Below are 18,349 nucleotides of genomic sequence, written 5' to 3' on the forward strand. Positions count from 1 at the left end.
TATAGTGGCCTGAAGTGGTCGTAGCACCAGTGTGGTAAATTATGCCTACTGTTGTGAAGGTTTTCTTTCCAAGAGATGATTGGCCGTGTGTGAAGCTAGTAAGCGTACAGTTATTTTTGGTACCATCTGCAATGCGCCTTAAAAGCATTGGTAGCACATATTGGCCATGTGAGTTTATTTGTATGCTGGAACGATTGTCTGAATTGAAAAAAGGGCAGCATATGCCATGATTTGCATTCTGCAGAAGCTGGTGAAATGGAATGGATTCACAATGTGGTGTGGATGTATACACAAATCGTTCATTAGGGATGTGCTCTTGTGAAACATGGTTGCAGAGAGTGCATGCATGTTTCCACGTCTATGAAATCTGCAAGATTTCATTTATATGGATGATTTTGGTTTCTAGTACCTGTAGTAAGTACATTAGACATTCTTGTGGATCTTCCTGTGTGTTTATGGTGAATTTTACCATTCCTGTACAATTCTTGCCTTGTACCTGAGACACTGTAAGTGCTGTCAGGATTATTTGTGGCATTTCTATGAAGGATGAGCATTTGCAAACACAACTGGTCCGAGCCATTTAAGTAAATGCTGTGAACAATTGGTGACACTTGGGAGAGAAGATGAATTGCTACATTTGCATAGCAATTTACTCTAGTTCTGTTGCTGTATTTAAATGGACCATAGAGCTCTGCCTCTGTATCCGTTGATGGGCGTGCAGTCGTTTTTTGAAAAGATATATTTGTCTCTTTTACTTCCGATGGACGTTCAGTTGTTTTTGGACTAGAGAGTTTTGTGGTTGTACTATTTGATGGAGCAACAGTTGTTCTTTGCTTTTTCAGCAGTATTGCTGAGAGATCGGCTATAAGTTATGTTTGTATTCGATTTTTTGTAAAGGTTTTCTTTTTTGAGGTACATGGTACATGTCTAGATGTGGGTGTACAGTGCACATAGCCTGTTGTATTGTAGGATGCAAGGAATGTCACCGTTGACTTTGTTTGCATCAAAGCTAAATAGGAATAAACCATTGAGTGTACAGAGATGTGAAAGTGTCAAGATGTGCGTCCCGTGGACGCTGCGTACCTGTATTTCCTGAAGGCTTGCGTGCCGGGGTCGCCAGGACGTTGATTGTAGAACGAAAGATGACAGGGTAATGCCAAGAACCGGCCCAGGTCCCGTCCTGATTTGCATGATTGAAAATGGGTCGGATTCCAGACACCACGGATGGACACTTCCCTGTATTTACGTGGCGCCAGAACAGTGCAAGCACTGACAGGGAAGGTCGGTAGATGTTAACAGAAAGTTTGAGTGCGTTACTTGTTGATTCTGCAGAAGACCCTCTCGAAGATGGTGGAAGAAGGCAGCCGAGACGGTAGTAATGGCAGCAACTGCAGGCAGCAAAGAAGGCAGAGTAGAGGCACCGTAGAGGCACTGGCACCCAAGCACAAGGCAGAGAAATAATTCAGGAAAGGAAAGGAGGGCAGGCAGGAGAGGGGTAGGGCGGCAAGGAAGGGACAAGAAGAGCCCCGGACCAGGACTAGACTAAGCCCAACCCAGGGAAGCCAGACCCCCAACCAAAGGAACCAGACCAACAGGACAGGACAGGGCAGGGCAGGGCAGGGCCAACAGGTAGGGAACAAAGGAAGCCAAGCGGAGTCACCAAGAAAGAACAAAGTATTCCAGAAGCGAGCGGGAGGTCAGGACCATTCACAAGCATTGTGAATGTTTGCGTGTGTGTTCAGATCTGTAGGCATAAAGAAGGGTCAGAATACATCTGAAAATGTGGCGCTTGCTAGTGTGAATATAAATCCGAAGTTGTACTGTTACTAAGCAAAGAACCCACGTTCCAGCAAGTAAGTGCTCTGTGAACTACCAAGCATGGACTATGAGTTTGTAGAGTGCGGGCATGCTGTGAAAAGGAACAAAGGGAATCAGATCGAGTAGAAGGAAACAGAACAGAGTACACAGAGCAGGGTATGCAAAACCTAGGTGTCGTACTTACGGAGCGTTCACTATAGAGAGTAGCAATGCATCGTCGGTGGGGATGCAGATACTCAGAACTGCTTCCTTGCTGTAAAGTGGGCAGAGCCAAGACTGAAGGCAAAGCAGAGACTGGAACGGTGCTCGCACACAAGGCCGCCATGTTGGGGGAATTGTAGATTGTCATGCCAATCCGCTTCCAGCGCCTCCAGAGAGACCAACAGAGCCCACAAGCCCTAAAAGGAGGTTTTTCTTAGAGGGTGAAAAAGTTGGCAATACATGCGCAGGAATAGATTTTTTGAACAAAATTTGTGAAACAATGAAACTGCTCTAGAGAACTAGACAGTTGTGTTGAGAGAAAAGCTTGTCAGGAGATGATAATGTATTACGAGATGATAATGTATTACTTAGAAGTGAGAAGGGAAAATGAAATAGTAGATTAATTTCATTTCATACCTTCTTAAAATCTGCAATGAAACAGGTGGTGATTGTGTAAAGAAAGTTTGGTTTAAACTATGACACAATAAAAAAAGAAGGAAAAAGAATATAGTAATTATAGGTACTGTAGGGGGAGTATATAGTATTTGTAATATGGTGCATTGATATCATTGAAGTGTATATGGTATTTATGATCGTAGTAGAATTGAGTATGGAAGCAAGACGACACGGAGCAACACGGGCTCGATCCACTGGTCCGCGCTTAGAAACCTCTGTGTATTAAGCGCGTTATAAAGAAGCTATCATATCATATCATAGTGCTTATGGAATCTATATTTGTTTCTTTGTGAAGAAACAAAAAGAATAATATTGGGTCTGGTTACTTAGTTGCATATGGTAATTAAGCTGGAATCTCTGGTACTTTTTCTGTGAAAAAAAGACTAATTTGTTAAACACGATAGTTTAAAACCTTAAATTGCATGCCATTGTACATATACATTTACTTTTTTGACCCTCATAAATAGTAAATTCTATGTACTATGGTTGGTACAACATTAGTGTGTGTAACAATATTGTTGTATTGCCATGAAATAACACACAATAAAAGAAGTTATGGCTGGAAGGTTTGGAATTAATCACCATTACAAAAGGGGAAGGACCATATGCAAATCAGGCTTGGTACCACCCCAAAAGGTGAAGTCCAGCCCAAACTACTTGGTCAATTCAAAACCTTCCACCCATCATCATTTTTTTTGGTTTTAGTTTGTCTCCCTATGTAATAGAGATGGTACAGCCAGACATGGGTCCCTTGTTCGCTGCGCCATAGGAACCAAGCTGCACGTCGCTGAGGAGGCTCAACAAGGCTGAAACATGTCTGGGGTTGGTTGTGTTTCTGTGCAGATTGGACCTGGCCTAGCAGTTTGAGCAGGGCTGCTCCCATTGGTGGAAGTACCTGACTGATTTGCATATGGCTGGACCCCTTTTGCAATGGCACAGGCAGGCTAAAAACAATGGTGTGGAAGGTTGCAAAGAGCAATGCCAGTGGTTCAGATTAATGCAAAACCTTCCATCCATCACGTTTTGGGTTTTAATTTGACAGTAAATAATCATTGGGCCATTGGGAAAAAAATCCATAGTGGATAAAAAAATCTACTGTAATTACATACCGTTTTTGGCATTTACATAGTTTTAAAGAATGTACAAGTTACAGAATACTTGTGTGTGGTAGCATGGATATATTATGTGAGTGTAAGTGTGATAGGACGTTTGTTTGAAGTGTGTTGTAATTAAGGATATGTTTAAAGCATTTAGATAACCATTGGCATATTCTAACTTTACTGGAGTTTACAAGAAGTTTTGCAGTAACAATAACTGTGATGGCATATTTTAAGTGTATTACATGAACATTATTTTTAAAGTAGTTAGGTACCTGTTGGAATATTCTAACCACATTAGATTTTAAAATTATTTTTGTAGTATTATGGATGTAGTTAGATTCTTGTTGGTGTATTCTGTTTCAGATTTCAAAATTACTATTGTAGTATTATGGATTTAGTTAGATACCCGTTGCCATATTCTACCTGTGTATTGTACTATACTTTAGTGAGTAAATTGGGCTTAAAGGATTATTAAGTAGGCATTTGTTAGATTTGCTGGTGCCTATGTTTTGGAGTAACGGAAGTGCTATTACATTCAAGCCAACCACTTGATTTTTTGATATATGCAGTATAGTGGCCTGAAGTGGTTGTAGCACCAGTGTGGTAAATTATGCCTACTGTTGTGAAGGTTTTCTTTCCAAGAGATGATTGGCCGTGTGTGAAGCTAGTAAGCGTACAGTTATTTTTGGTACCATCTTCAATGTACCTTAAAAGCATTGTTAGCACATATTGGCCATGTGAGTTTATTTGTATGCTGGAACGATTGTCTGAATTGAAAAAAGGGCATCATATGCCATGATTTGCATTCTGCAGAAGCTTTTGAAATGGAATGGATTCACAATGTGGTGTGGATGTATACACAAATCGTTCATTAGGGATGTGCTCTTGTGAAACATGGTTGCAGAGAGTGCATGCATGTTTCCACGTCTATGAAATCTGCAAGATTTCATTTATATGGATGATTTTGGTTTCTAGTACCTGTAGTAAGTACATTAGACATTCTTGTGGATCTTCCTGTGTGTTTATGGTGAATTTTACCATTCCTGTACAATTCTTGCCTTGTACCTGAGACACTGTAAGTGCTGTCAGGATTATTTGTGGCATTTCTATGAAGGATGAGCATTTGCAAACACAACTGGTCCGAGCCATTTAAGTAAATGCTGTGAACAATTGGTGACACTTGGGAGAGAAGATGAATTGCTACATTTGCATAGCAATTTACTCTAGTTCTGTTGCTGTATTTAAATGGACCATAGAGCTCTGCCTCTGTATCCTTTGATGGGCGTGCAGTCGTTTTTTGAGAAGATATATTTGTCTCTTTTTCTTCCGATGGACGTTCAGTTGTTTTTGGACTACAGAGTTTTGTGGTTGTACTATTTGATGGAGCAACAGTTGTTCTTTGCTTTTTCAGCAGTATTGCTGAGAGATCTGCTATAAGTTATGTTTGTATTCGATTTTTTGTAAAGGTTTTCTTTTTTGAGGTACATGGTACATGTCTAGATGTGGGTGTACAGTGCACATAGCCTGTTGTATTGTAGGATTCAAGGAATGTCACCGTTGACTTTGTTTGCATCAAAGCTAACTAGGAATAAACCATTGAGTGTACAGAGATGTGAAAGTGTCAAGATGTGCGTCCCGTGGACGCTGTGTACCTGTATTTCCTGAAGGCTTGCGTGCCGGGGTCGCCAGGACGTTGATTGTAGAACGAAAGATGACAGGGTAACGCCAAGAACCGGCCCAGGTCCCGTCCTGATTTGCAGGATTGAAAATGGCTCTGATTCCTGACGCCACGGATGGACACTTCCCTGTATTTACGTGGCGCCAGAACAGTGCAAGCACTGACAGGGAAGGTCGGTAGATGTTAACAGAAAGTTTGAGTGCGTTGCTTGTTGATTCTGCAGAAGACCCTCTCGAAGATGGTGGAAGAAGGCAGCCGAGACAGTAGTAATGGCAGCAACTGCAGGCAGCAAAGAAGGCAGAGTAGAGGCACCGTAGAGGCACTGGCACCCAAGCACAAGGCAGAGAAATAATTCAGGCAAGGAAAGGAGGGCAGGCAGGAGAGGGGTAGGGTGGCAAGGAAGGGACAAGAAGAGCCCCGGACCAGGACTAGACTAAGCCCAACCCAGGGAAGCCAGACCCCCAACCAAAGGAACCAGACCAACAGGACAGGACACGGCAGGGCAGGGCCAACAGGTAGGGAACAAAGGAAGGCAAGTGGAGTCATCAAGAAAGAACAAAGTATTCCAGAAGCGAGCGGGAGGTCAGGACCAAACCGCGTTGAGACGCGGTGAGTACAAGACCAGGAAGCTCTTTATAGTGACTCAGCATGGAAGCGAGGCTTGACCCGCAATCCGAGTCGGCGCATGCGGGGAGTCAAGGCATTCATGGAAACGAGGCTTGAACCACAAGCCCGTTCCCTGCCGTTTCCGCGTATGAACGCATGCACCCCGACTCGCCCGGAGCTGGCACGCACCCCAAGTAAGCGAGGACCTGGGAGAATGCACCCTCGGCCAAGACGATACCGCGGGTACAGCCGCCAGGAATCTCCTCGCCCGCGAGGATACGGACATCCCTGTTCCCGGGTGAGTGTCCTAACACCATGCTCCCTCCCAGAAAGACCCGGGGCCCCCGGTTTACAAGGATGGCGTAAATAGAACTCACGCACCAAACGAGGAGCATGGACATTCCCAAAAGGTTCCCAGTTGCGATCACAAGCTGAATACCCCTCCCAATCCACCAAGAACTGCAATTGACCTCGATGGAAACGAGAATCAGATTTCCCGGACCTCATATTCAGGAACACCCTGCACCTCAATGGCCGCAGGACGGGAGCCCGAGCGCCCATAGGGGTCATCCAGGTAAGGCTTAAACAAGGAGACATGAAAAACGGGATGCACCCGCCAGGATGGGGGCAAATCCAGTTTGAATGCCACTCGGCAAATCCGTCTAGTAATTCGAAAGGGCCCTAGGAAACGGGGAGCAAGTTTCGTAGGTAAGTTGCGAACAGGTAAGTTCTTGGAGGAAAGCCATACCTTCCCTCCAACCCGAAATGTGGGTTCAGGGGTACGCCTCCTATCTGCCTGTGCCTTCATGTCCTCACGTGCCTTAACCAGGGTACCAGTCGCCTGAGCATGCAGTGTTCGGATCTCTTGAATCAGCTGGTCAGCAGAGGGAACCGTGCTTGGTCGTACAGGAGCAAACGGAAAAAGTCTAGGATTAAGTCCAAAGGAACAAAGAAAGGGGCTTAATCCTGTAGCAGAATGGATCGAGTTGTTATAAGCCACCTCAGCTAAGTCCAAATGCAATGCCCAGTTGGTCTGAGAGGCGTTGGAAAAACAGCGCAGATACTGTTCCAACGTCTGATTGGTCCTCTCCGTCTGTCCGTTGGATTGTGGATGATAGCCGGAACTAAGCGCCCGATGTATGCCCAAGTGACGACACAACTGTTTCCAAAAAGATGATATGAACTGGGAACCATGGTCCGAAATGATCTTATCGGGTAGTCCATGTAACCGGTAAATGTTGTGCAGAAATGCTCGAGCCATAGAACTAGCAGAAGGAACTTTAACAAAGGGGATAAAATGAGCCATCTTGGAAAAACAGTCAACTACTACCATTATGCATGTGAAGCCCTCGGAAGGTGGTAGGTCCACTATGAAATCAGTAGCTATGGTATGCCATGGATATGGCGGTGTCTCGATTGGTTGGAGTAGACCGAGTGGCTTCCTTCTGGGTATCTTCACTTGGGAACACACTGGACAACATTCCACGTATTGTTTAATCTGTTTAGCCAATCCTGGCCACCAAAACTGTCTGGCGACAAGTTCTTGAGTTGCACGTATGCCCGATGGCCCCCAATTTTCGAGTCATGAAATGCTTGCAAAACGGCAATCCGAAGAGAGTCGGTAGGTACATACAATCTCCCACTGAAGAAGAGCAACCCCTCGTTCTCACTAACCTGGGGTAATTTCAATAGTTCCGTTCTGTAGGGGTCTGCCAATGTTTCTTGTAAGAATGTGTCCAGACAATGAGACACGGTAAACAAAAAATGTTCTGGGGCTAGCAATAGCTGATTCTGACTGTCTTGCTTGATGTCTTCCAAGGAGCGAGACAATTCATCTGCTTTCAGATTCTGAGCATTGGGTATGTAAGTGATTGTGAAATCGTAATGTGAAAAGAAAAACGCCCAACGGGCCTGGCGGGAAGTGCGACATTGAAGAGATCGTAGGTATTGTAAATTTCTATGGTCAGTACGGACCTCAACAGGAAACCGGCCTCCCAGAAGGTGATGGCGCCATTCTTCAAAAGCTAATTTGATAGCTAAAGGTTCTTTCTCGATCACAGCATAATTCCGTTCGCTTGATGTTAATTTTCGAGAGAAATAAGCCACTGGGAATTCAACATCTGACTGCGGGTCCTTCTGTAGCAGAACAGATCCAACGGCGAAATTCAACGCATCTGCTTCCACAATGAATGGTCTACTCTCGTCGGGATGATGTAGGATTGGAGAAGTGCTGAAGGCTTCCTTGAGATGTTCAAACGCATTAGTAGCTTCTTCATTCCACACAAACGACGTCTTACTGCTGGTTAAACTGGTTAAAGGTGCCGTTAGAGTCGAGAAACTTGGTATAAAGCGCCTATAGAAATTAGCGAATCCAAGGAATCGCTGAAGGGCCTTCACATCATTAGGTTGTCGCCATTCCTGAATTGCCCGTAACTTAGTTGGGTCCATCTGTATGCCAGAACGGCCAATCACGTACCCAAGAAACTCAATCTTGTCTTGATTGAAGAGACATTTCTCAGCTTTAGCGTATAAGTGGTTCTGATGTAAACGGCTGAGAACTTCTTTAACATCTAAAATGTGTTCCTTCTTATCTCTTGAAAAAATCAGTATATCATCTAGATAAACCCACACAGATATTCCGAATAAATCCGAAAATACGTCATCCATCAAATGCTGGAAAACGGCTGGGGCATTGCATAGTCCGAAAGGCATTACACGATATTCATAATGCCCCAGGGGTGTCTTAAAAGCCGTTTTCCACTCATCACCAGTCTTAATTCGTACCAGATGATATGCCCCTCTTAAATCCAACTTAGAAAATATACAGGCAGAGTGCAAGGATTCCAGGATGTCATGTATTAGAGGCAACGGATATCTGTCCTTCCGAGTAAGATCATTTAACTGCCGATAATCCACACAGGGACGTAAAGTGCCCTCCTTTTTCTTAAGGAAAACAGCGGAAATCCTGCAGGAGACTTGGAAGGGGTGATATACTCTTTCTGGAGACAGTCGTTTAGATATTCTTGTAAGGCTGTTCTTTCTTGTGGGGATAAGGAGTACACTCGTCCATGTGGAATCACAGAATCTGGCAACAGATCTATGGCACAATCAAAACTTCTATGAGGAGGCAAAGGAATGTCCCCTGGTTCCGAAAACACCGAAGAGTAGTCTGCATATTCAGATGGTACAGCAGATATCTGGCATACATGAGATATTCCATTCACCTCTGTCTGTGTGGCAGTTGTGGATATCCCAACGGATAACCTTGAGGAGGAACAATCCAGTAAACAATGATCTGAATTAAACGTCATAGTACGGGTTACCCAATTAATTTTAGGGTTGTGATACAACAACCAGGGTAAACCCAACACGATCGGATAAGACGGTGACTTAATCACATCCAAAGAAATCTTTTCCTGATGTTCATTGATCCACAACTGCAGAACTCTAGTGTGGTGTTGAATGGGACCAAAAGACAAAGGTGTACCATCAATGACCTCAATCGGTGTAGCTTGATTCTTCTTAAGTAGAGGTATCTGGTTCTTCTTAACAAACTCAACATCGATATAATTACCAGATGCTCCACAATCCAGAAGGCCCATAATTTCAGTTGACTTGTCCTGCCACAGTACTTTAATTCGAAGTACCAAGAGGGCTGCGGGTGACATGGGACTGCAAGAAACCATCGGAATCCGGAAGGGCTGGTATAAACGATGGGCCTGTCATTGCCTTCCTCATACATGACAGGCCTATTAGTTTTCCGACTTCTTGAGTGGTCGTAACGGACAAGTACCCAAATAGTGCCCGGCGGCACCACAATACAGGCATAAGTGCAAGTCCCTTCTTTGTTTCCTCTCCATCGCGGACAAAGGTCCTCTGAGTGCCCCCAATTGCATGGGTTCCGGACCCGTCTCTGATGTACTTGAAGCACCAGCTGGTAACGGAAAAGACCTGGAGTATGTCTTCTCCAACCGATGTCTTTCTCCCTTCCGTTCAGCCAAACGGTGATCGATTCGAAGAACCTGTTCCTGGAGTGCCTGCAAAGTATCCGGTTCTGGTATATGGAGAAGTTCATCCTTGTACTCCTCTCTCAGGCCTCGCCGAAAAAGCGTCTTTTTTGTTACTTCCGGCCATTGAGAATCTGCCGCCAATTGACGGAACCGATCGATGTATGTGATCAGATCGCTTGAACCCTGCTTTAAATCCATCAATTGATTTTGTGCAGTGGCGGCCAAGTTAGGGGACTGGAACACTTCCAGGAACGCTTTCTCAAAGGCGGCAAAATCACTCAGAATTAGACTGTTTGAGGACACTAATGGAGCTGCCCATGCCAGAGCATTTCCGGTTAGATTCCCTAGAATATACCCAATCTTCGCCTTCTCGTCAGTGAAATGGGAGGCCCGAAACAAAAAATGAATCCTGCAATGATTGCAAAATTCGGCAACTCTTCTAGAATCCCCATCAAACTTCATGGGTGTAGTATGTGCCATGGCAGAATCAGCCTTGAGTTGTGGTGCTAGTCCTATGCACCACCATTTGACGTAGTGTCTCATTTTCTAGACGAAGCGCTGTCATTTCAGCCCTTAAAGATCTGATCTCGTCTCTGAGATCAGAGGATTCCTCCATCTCTGGGTCCGAATCGGAGGTTAGGCGTCTCAATCTGTCAAGATGTGCGTCCCGTGGACGCTGCGTACCTGTATTTCCTGAAGGCTTGCGTGCCGGGGTCGCCAGGACGTTGATTGTAGAACGAAAGATGACAGGGTAACGCCAAGAACCGGCCCAGGTCCCGTCCTGATTTGCAGGATATAAAATGGGTCCGATTCCTGACGCCACGGATGACACTTCCCTGTATTTACGTGGCGCCAGAACAGTGCAAGCACTGACAGGGAAGGTCGGTAGATGTTAACAGAAAGTTTGAGTGCGTTGCTTGTTGATTCTGCAGAAGACCCTCTCGAAGATGGTGGAAGAAGGCAGCCGAGACGGTAGTAATGGCAGCAACTGCAGGCAGCAAAGAAGGCAGAGTAGAGGCACCGTAGAGGCACTGGCACCCAAGCACAAGGCAGAGAAATAATTCAGGCAAGGAATGGAGGGCAGGCAGGAGAGGGGTAGGGCGGCAAGGAAGGGACAAGAAGAGCCCCGGACCAGGACTAGACTAAGCCCAACCCAGGGAAGCCAGACCCCCAACCAAAGGAACCAGACCAACAGGACAGGACAGGGCAGGGGAGGGCAGGGCCAACAGGTAGGGAACAAACGAAGGCAAGCAGAGTCACAAAGAAAGAACAAAGTATTCCAGAAGCGAGCGGGAGGTCAGGACCAAACCGCGTTGAGACGCGGCGAGTACAAGACCAGGAAGCTCTTTATAGTGACTCAGCATGGAAGCGAGGCTTGACCCGCAATCCGAGTTGGCGCATGCGCGGAGTCAAGGTATTCATCGAAACGAGGCTTGAACCACAAGCCCGTTCCCTGCCGTTTCCGCGTATGAACGCATGCACCCTGACTCGCCCGGAGCTGGCACGCACCCCAAGTAAGCGAGGACCTCGGAGAATGCACCCTCGGCCAAGACGATACCGCGGGTACAGCCGCCAGGCATCTCCTCGCCCGCGAGGATAAGGACGTCCCTGTTCCCGGGTGAGTGTCTTAACAGAAAGTGCTGCGTAGCTCATACCTTCTTTGAAGACTGTGCTGCCAATGTCAATCAGTGCAAGATCTAGGGTTAAACCTTGCAATTTATGAATAGTCACAGCATATGCAAGAGATAGAGAGAATTGTTCTCTGGGCGCATACAGGTCTTTGAAAAGAAGGAAACATGCTATTGTGCAGCCTATTTATTTATATTCTGTTTGGAAGCCAACAACTGTACCAATTGCTCCATTGACTAAACCTTATTCTAAGTTATTTTAGAATGACTCTGCAGTTTAGACACAGAGTTAATACTTTTTCTAACGCAGCTGTGTTGGAGATACATTTTCCTAAGATATTTAGTCATGCTGCTGCTTGTTGTGGAGATTATATGCAGTATGGGTTGCATTTCTTTTTTCAATATTGTATCATTTAGTTGACTACTGCTTGCAAGGGTTGGCATTAAGGACATGCATGTTATATTTTGTTGAGTTAATTGTTCAATGACATCAGGAGCAGATGTGTTTTGCCCATATAGCTCATTTATTAGACTCGTTTTTAAGTTTTTAAGATGGAGTTTGCATCTTTAGTAAGCAGACCAGTTTTAATACTTTTTAAAATGTTAGCATAGGTGAGATCTGCAGACTGATGCATGTTTTGAGTTGGTTCTCTGTAGCGAACATGTTGCCAGAGGTTTACATTTCCAATGCCGAGTGTGTTACTGCATTGTTTGTGTACTAATGTTTTGAAAATAGGTTGACCTTTTACTGGTGTTAAGTGCAGGAGGTCTCCAAAAACAATAGTGTGTTTTCCTTCAAACAGTTCTTTGTAGTCGGTTTTTAGGACTTCTTGCATTCTGAGATGAATTAAAGACACCATAAGGTTGGAAACCATGCCTACTTCATCTATGAGGAGCACTTTCATTTGTTTCCAAATTCTGCATGCTTCTGCTGATAATATGTAGGGCCTCATTACGAGTCAGGCGTTAAGGGGTTAACGGCGCCGTAAACGGCGCCGACCCTTACCGCCTGATTCCGAGGTCCCTTTGCGCCATGGTGAGTTTAACGCCTGCTTTTTGCAGGTGTTAAAATCCATGGCGCTAAGGGACCATGGTGCTAACTATGCCACCGTAATTTACGGTGGCGTAATTAGCGCCTTCCCCACTCCCATTATGCCCTATGGGGCAAAAATGGGAATGGGGAAGGGTAAATGGGAAATGGGGATTTACCGCCCCACTCACCTTGGAATGGGGCAGTAAATCCGCCATCCACCATGGTGTAAACGTAGTTTACACCATGGTGGTAAGGGTACGACCCAGGTGGTAACTTACCGCCTGGGTCGTAATGAGGGCCGTAGTATTCTAATTTGTTTTGGTGTTCTATGGGGGAGCAGTAGTCGGTATAAAGTTACACCTCCTATGTTGTAAGCAGTTAAACCTCTGAGGGCTGTTACAACATATAAAATGTTATTTGTTAAGTCTTGTAGCAATGTGCTGATTATTTTAATTAAGAATGTTTTGCCAGAACCAGCTTCCCCACTTACATACAGGGGACCAGGTTTACAATGTTTATAGCTACACATTTTAGTTAAATGTTTAAAACCATGCTCAATTTCTTCAGTGACTTGTAGATAAATGGTGAGTTGTTCATCATTTAGCTCTGATTTGAGCACTGAAAAGTCTTGTTCAGATTGTTTATATTGATACATGGTATTTTCTACCTCAGTCATGGCTATTTCTGCTTCATTTAGAATCAGTGGTTGTCCAAGTGATTCTTGGCTTCTTGTAAGAGAAGTTTGACTGTCTACAGGAGTGTCTTTATCTAGTAGAGCTTCAATCTCTTCCTTTTGTTGGCATTCATTGTCCAGCATTTGTTTGTATTGTTTAAAATTGACATTTGATATAGTGCTTTAATTTGCATTGAATGCAGCTTCAAATGAGTCATGGTGACCTAATCATTCTTTTTCTTTTCTCCAATGTTTAAAAGTTGTAGTAGGGCCATGTAATAACATTCTGTTTGGGTAGTATGTGTCAATTACATTGTTTTTAAAATGTCCTGGCGGTTGGGATAATGCGTGGCTATTGTTTCTATCTCTTGTCTCTTGATAGGATTTTAGAACGCTTTTTTGTGTTGAAGCTGGACCAAGTTTTAGCCTGACAATGTTTTCAGATTTCCCATTTAAGGGTGTACCTGTTAAATGGTCTGCAGCTCCATAGCACCCGCATTCTCCGTGGGAGAGCATTGTTATGCCAAAGCTGTACCATTTTTGTGACAGTGTTTTGTCAGATGATATGTCATCCTACAGGTCTTTTAGCTCTGTTTTCTCAGCTTTGATGAGATAGGATGTGACATACTTTGCAACTGCAGTGGAATTCTCTGTAATGTATTGTATGTCTATATTTGCATTCCACAAGAGGGCAATGATTGCATTATAATCACTGATGTACTTGGATCCTTCGTCCCCTTTAATGTATGTGTTTTTAGGGGATTTGCCTTTTACACTGTGTCTAACAGAAGACATAAAGCTATTTACTTGTCCTTTTTTGTGAAAACTGGTCTAGGGAAGCCAAAAGGACATTTGGTATAGTATTTACCTTTGTTTTTATATTGACATCTGCAGTATTTGCCACACTTATGTTTTTTGAATCGTAAGATTTGTGTACGTATGTCACTATGTGTGGTTTCTGAAGGGATGCCACAGGTATTGTACTTTTAAATAAAATGTAAAACAGTGGCATCACTGTCATGGGCAAATTTGGGAGCATCTTTTATCCACAAAAGCATGTGGATGTGTGGTGCTCCTCTCGATTGATATTCTTTTCTCCAAGAGAAGTGTTCTACTTCTCTGAGTGGAGTTTTTTTTATTGCAGTTGAAGTGCAGCATAGCAATGAAGCAATGGTGAAAGTACCTTGATATGTTGACAGTGTCAAGAGAACAGAGCTCACCAGGTGTTTTAACATCCATTTTCTCTTTATTTTTCTTTGTAATGTGTAAGAAGTTGTGCAAGTCATCCCTTGTGCATTCTGCACAACTTAAAGTAACAAACCATGTGGATGGCCTTAGGTTCCATAGCATACAACGGACATCAGCATGACGTCAGAACCAGTATTCATTTGTGCCATGCATGTTTGCCAAGAGCTTTGCGTTACATGACTGCAAAACCTCATCTATGTCTTTTAACTTTTGAAGCAGTTGGTTAGCAGACATTTTGAAAAAATTAGAGCCTGTTTTAAATGTGTGCCCAATTCCATATCATAGAGTTGCTAGTTCACTTTCAAACAGGAGGTGGAAAATGTATGCTACATTTTGTCTGAATCTGGGGTCTTCAGCATACCTTCGTAAAGAGTGATATTCTGATACACTAATTTGTGTGACTCTGTCATCATATCTTCCTCCTTTTCCTGTAGGAAACAGTTCAGGAAAAGAACACGCTTCTACACTTTTCTCAAATAAGCTCATTGGGGATCCTTTGGCTTGATGCATTTGATATGTTTCTAATGCATTTCCTATGGTATCTTTGGAGTGAAGTGGGTGAATTGTATACTGGTCTAAAATGTTGGCTGCAGTAACAGGATTTACATGTTCAAATTGGCCACTTTGTGATGAATCTTGAATTATTCGGGTGGTTTCTCTTAGGTTTTCATCTATGTTTATATCTTTGTAGCAGTCATGGTTTTCTTTAAGATATTGTAGGACTTGTCTAACTTTGTTTAAGTCGACTAGTTTTTGCCATCATTAACTAGTACAATTAAAGATTGATCTATTGGCTGTTGTACTCCTAGAGTTTCTAAATTTTCTTTAAGATCGATTGGCAAATATGCTACTTTGCCAGGAATGCCTTTTAGTAATTCTGATGAAGGCAATCTGGCTGTTTTCAGTTAAAGGCGTATTACAGCTTGAAATGAGTGTAATTTTTGGATTATAACGCTCTCATACAAGTTAAGTTGTTTGAGAGCTTTTGGAAGTGGAAATATTGTTATTAGTGACAGCATGTGATGTCATTTGGTAATTGTCAAGCTTTGTATTGCAGTACGTGCAAACTATTGAGGGGTCAGATATTTTGTATTTTCTGTTGATAGATATAAAGCTAACTAGAACCATTGTGATTCCTCCTTGTCCTCTATTTTGTAGGCCATATTTACTATGTGTGTGCTGTTTTTATAAAAGGTTCTGCGACAGCAGACACATACTTGGTCTGGTATTTCAGCAGATGTGTTTTGAAACATAGCCATTTATTTTTTGTATGTGTTTGTAAGGAGGTTGGTGGTTGTGAGGTTTTCACTAATGTTTTCAAAAGTTACTGAATTTTCTAGGTCAACTTCAGTTCCAAAATATTTACTTTGGATGTACTCTATTTCTCAAAGGAGTTCTGTGGTTGTTCCATGTAGGAGAATGATATTTACATGTTGCATTACTAGAACAGGAGTTTTTGCATAGTACAGACTATGCACAAGTTTTCGGAAGGTGCTTTTGCAAGCAGTTCATGAAATGCAGGCTAATGAACGTCCTCACAGTCAAGTGTGCATGCGTACTGGTCAGGAGTCCATGGTTTGTACATTTTGTATTCTACTTTTGTCTTTTAGTTTCACAGAGTGAGTGAGGAATTGTCGTAAAGATTTGAATGACTATTGGTGTACGTTATATATTGCGCTGCATGTCCATTTGTACAATAGACAGTTTGTTTGGGCAAAAGTAATGTTTGGTTGGAAGATTGTTGGGTACATTCTTTCTATAAGCGGTTCTTTTGCCATAATGGTGTCTCCTACCATTTCATACCCTTGGCCATGATTGTCTATGGCAATTGGCTTTTTTGTTCTTGTTTTTACAGGTCTTCATTGAAAAATAGTTTGCTGCTGCTTGTGTGAATCTATAAACCCTCATATAAATGTTTAAAAGGAATCTATATTGACATTGCGCATGTTTGGAAGTACTTTTTGTAATTTATTGATTACATTTGTTAGTGGTTTCGTTCTCTTTAAAATTTATCTAAGCAACTTTCTCTTTAGTAGAAATGCTAAATTAGAGCTTTGAGGATATGTTTTCTGCAGTAGTTTTTAAGGGTAGATTGTGACTGTTTAGCTGTATTCATAAGATTGTTAATAACTCTACAGTGGAACATTTTTTGTAAAATTTATATTTTTGATTTCTTTAGTGTGGCTACGTTAACATTGGTATATATAGTTTGAGGATCATTAAAAGGTCTGCTTTTGTTTGTACATCTTTTTTTACTTTTAGTTTCTGCAAGAGAGGCTTTACTTTTTTAGGGATGGCTGGTTTCGTTTTGTTGACTGAGGTTACTAGGTGTTTTGTTTTAATGTTTTCTATAAATTGTTTTAGAGGTGAATGACAATATTGCTTGTTTTTATTTTTATCTGCTCTATTTTTTCTTTGTCTTTTACGGAGTTGGTTTTCAGTAGGCATTCTGTTCTATCTGTTGGGGAAAAAAGAAAGTTTGTGTTTGAAAGTTGTGCAATGTTTATGCACGTATTATGCATGGGTGTGTGGGTGGGATTGTACAGTGGGATGATAGGTGTGGTTGGGAAGGTTGTAAGACTAAGAGGCTGTGCAGGTGTGATGGATTGGGTTTGTGACAAAGGGAGTGGTGTGATTGAATAAGTAGGGAAATTATGTTGTTTTGGGGAAAGCAGTGGTTGGTATTATGTTGTTAAGGTATGAGGATTGTGTGGGTGTAGTGGAAAGAGGGGTGAAGAAGTGTGTCTATGTGTGCTAATGTGTGTTAGTGATTTGGAATGCAAGTTGTTGAGTTGAATTAGGAGCATATGTGCATAGGGTTATGTAATAGTAAGGAAGCGAAGTTGTGGTGTAGAAGTTGATGAGAGATGGATGTGGTGTTAGGCAGTAAGGAATGGGTGGTATATTGAATTAAGAGCAATGTTTAGATACTAGAAAATGTGTGAATGTTGCAATATAATGAGTAAGAGTGAAATACAATGTTGTAGAATCGAATACACTAGGCTAATATATAGGGAAAGTACATAGTTACAATTAGAGAGATATACATGTCATATTAATGTAACTGACGCGTCATGACAAATAGAAATTTACTCATGATTACCAAAATCACTAAGTGTTACTAACATCACACAAGTTTGAATGCAGAAAGTCATATGCAGATTTACCCCATTGATGGGAATTGCTACAACCACCTTTATGTGATTTAGGTGATGCTTCCTCTTATATTTCTTCAAAGAAAACGCTGATTGTTTAAACGGCCCGTAGCAGGCCACTCTTTTTGTTTTAGTAGCATGCTCATTTGTTTTCTTAATACATGGTCTTTTTATATTATTTTGTATACCTATTAAAATATGTCTTTTTGATACCTCAATTAATGTTGACATACACAGCTTAGTGAAAGTTATTATAATTCACGGACTACTCATTCCACTGCCTATGAGTTGGGAAGGTGGGACGCTAGTGGTGAAATTGCTTTTCGATATATTTATCTCCTCAATCACCCTAGTCCCCGAAAAAAAGAGGACAAATATTTGCCCAAAACTTGAAAACCATATTAATGTAACTTACTTTTTAGGATGTGAAGAGTGTTCTTTCTTCTGTAGCTGTCTTTGTCAATCTTCTTATTACCTGTAATTTAAAAAATAAAGTTAGAGGGTATATGCGGGAATGGTGAAGTTCTTCTAGTAAGAGAGGTTGTTACTTATTAAGGTAGGAGGAGTTGTTGGGAAAAAGAGTTAATACAATTTTGTTATGTGTGTTATGGGTGGTGTCGTAAACTATGTTAACTATGTTTTTAGAAGAATTGGACTATGCCTAGTGCTGGTTGGGACATTATCAGGAACAGGGCAGAAATGGGTGTATGGAAAAATATGCATATCTAGGTTAGTTTTGTGTT

Source organism: Ambystoma mexicanum, chromosome 4p (assembly GCF_040938575.1).
Source record: "Ambystoma mexicanum isolate Mex_15411 chromosome 4p, UKY_AmexF1_1, whole genome shotgun sequence".
Classification (NCBI taxonomy): domain Eukaryota; kingdom Metazoa; phylum Chordata; class Amphibia; order Caudata; family Ambystomatidae; genus Ambystoma; species Ambystoma mexicanum.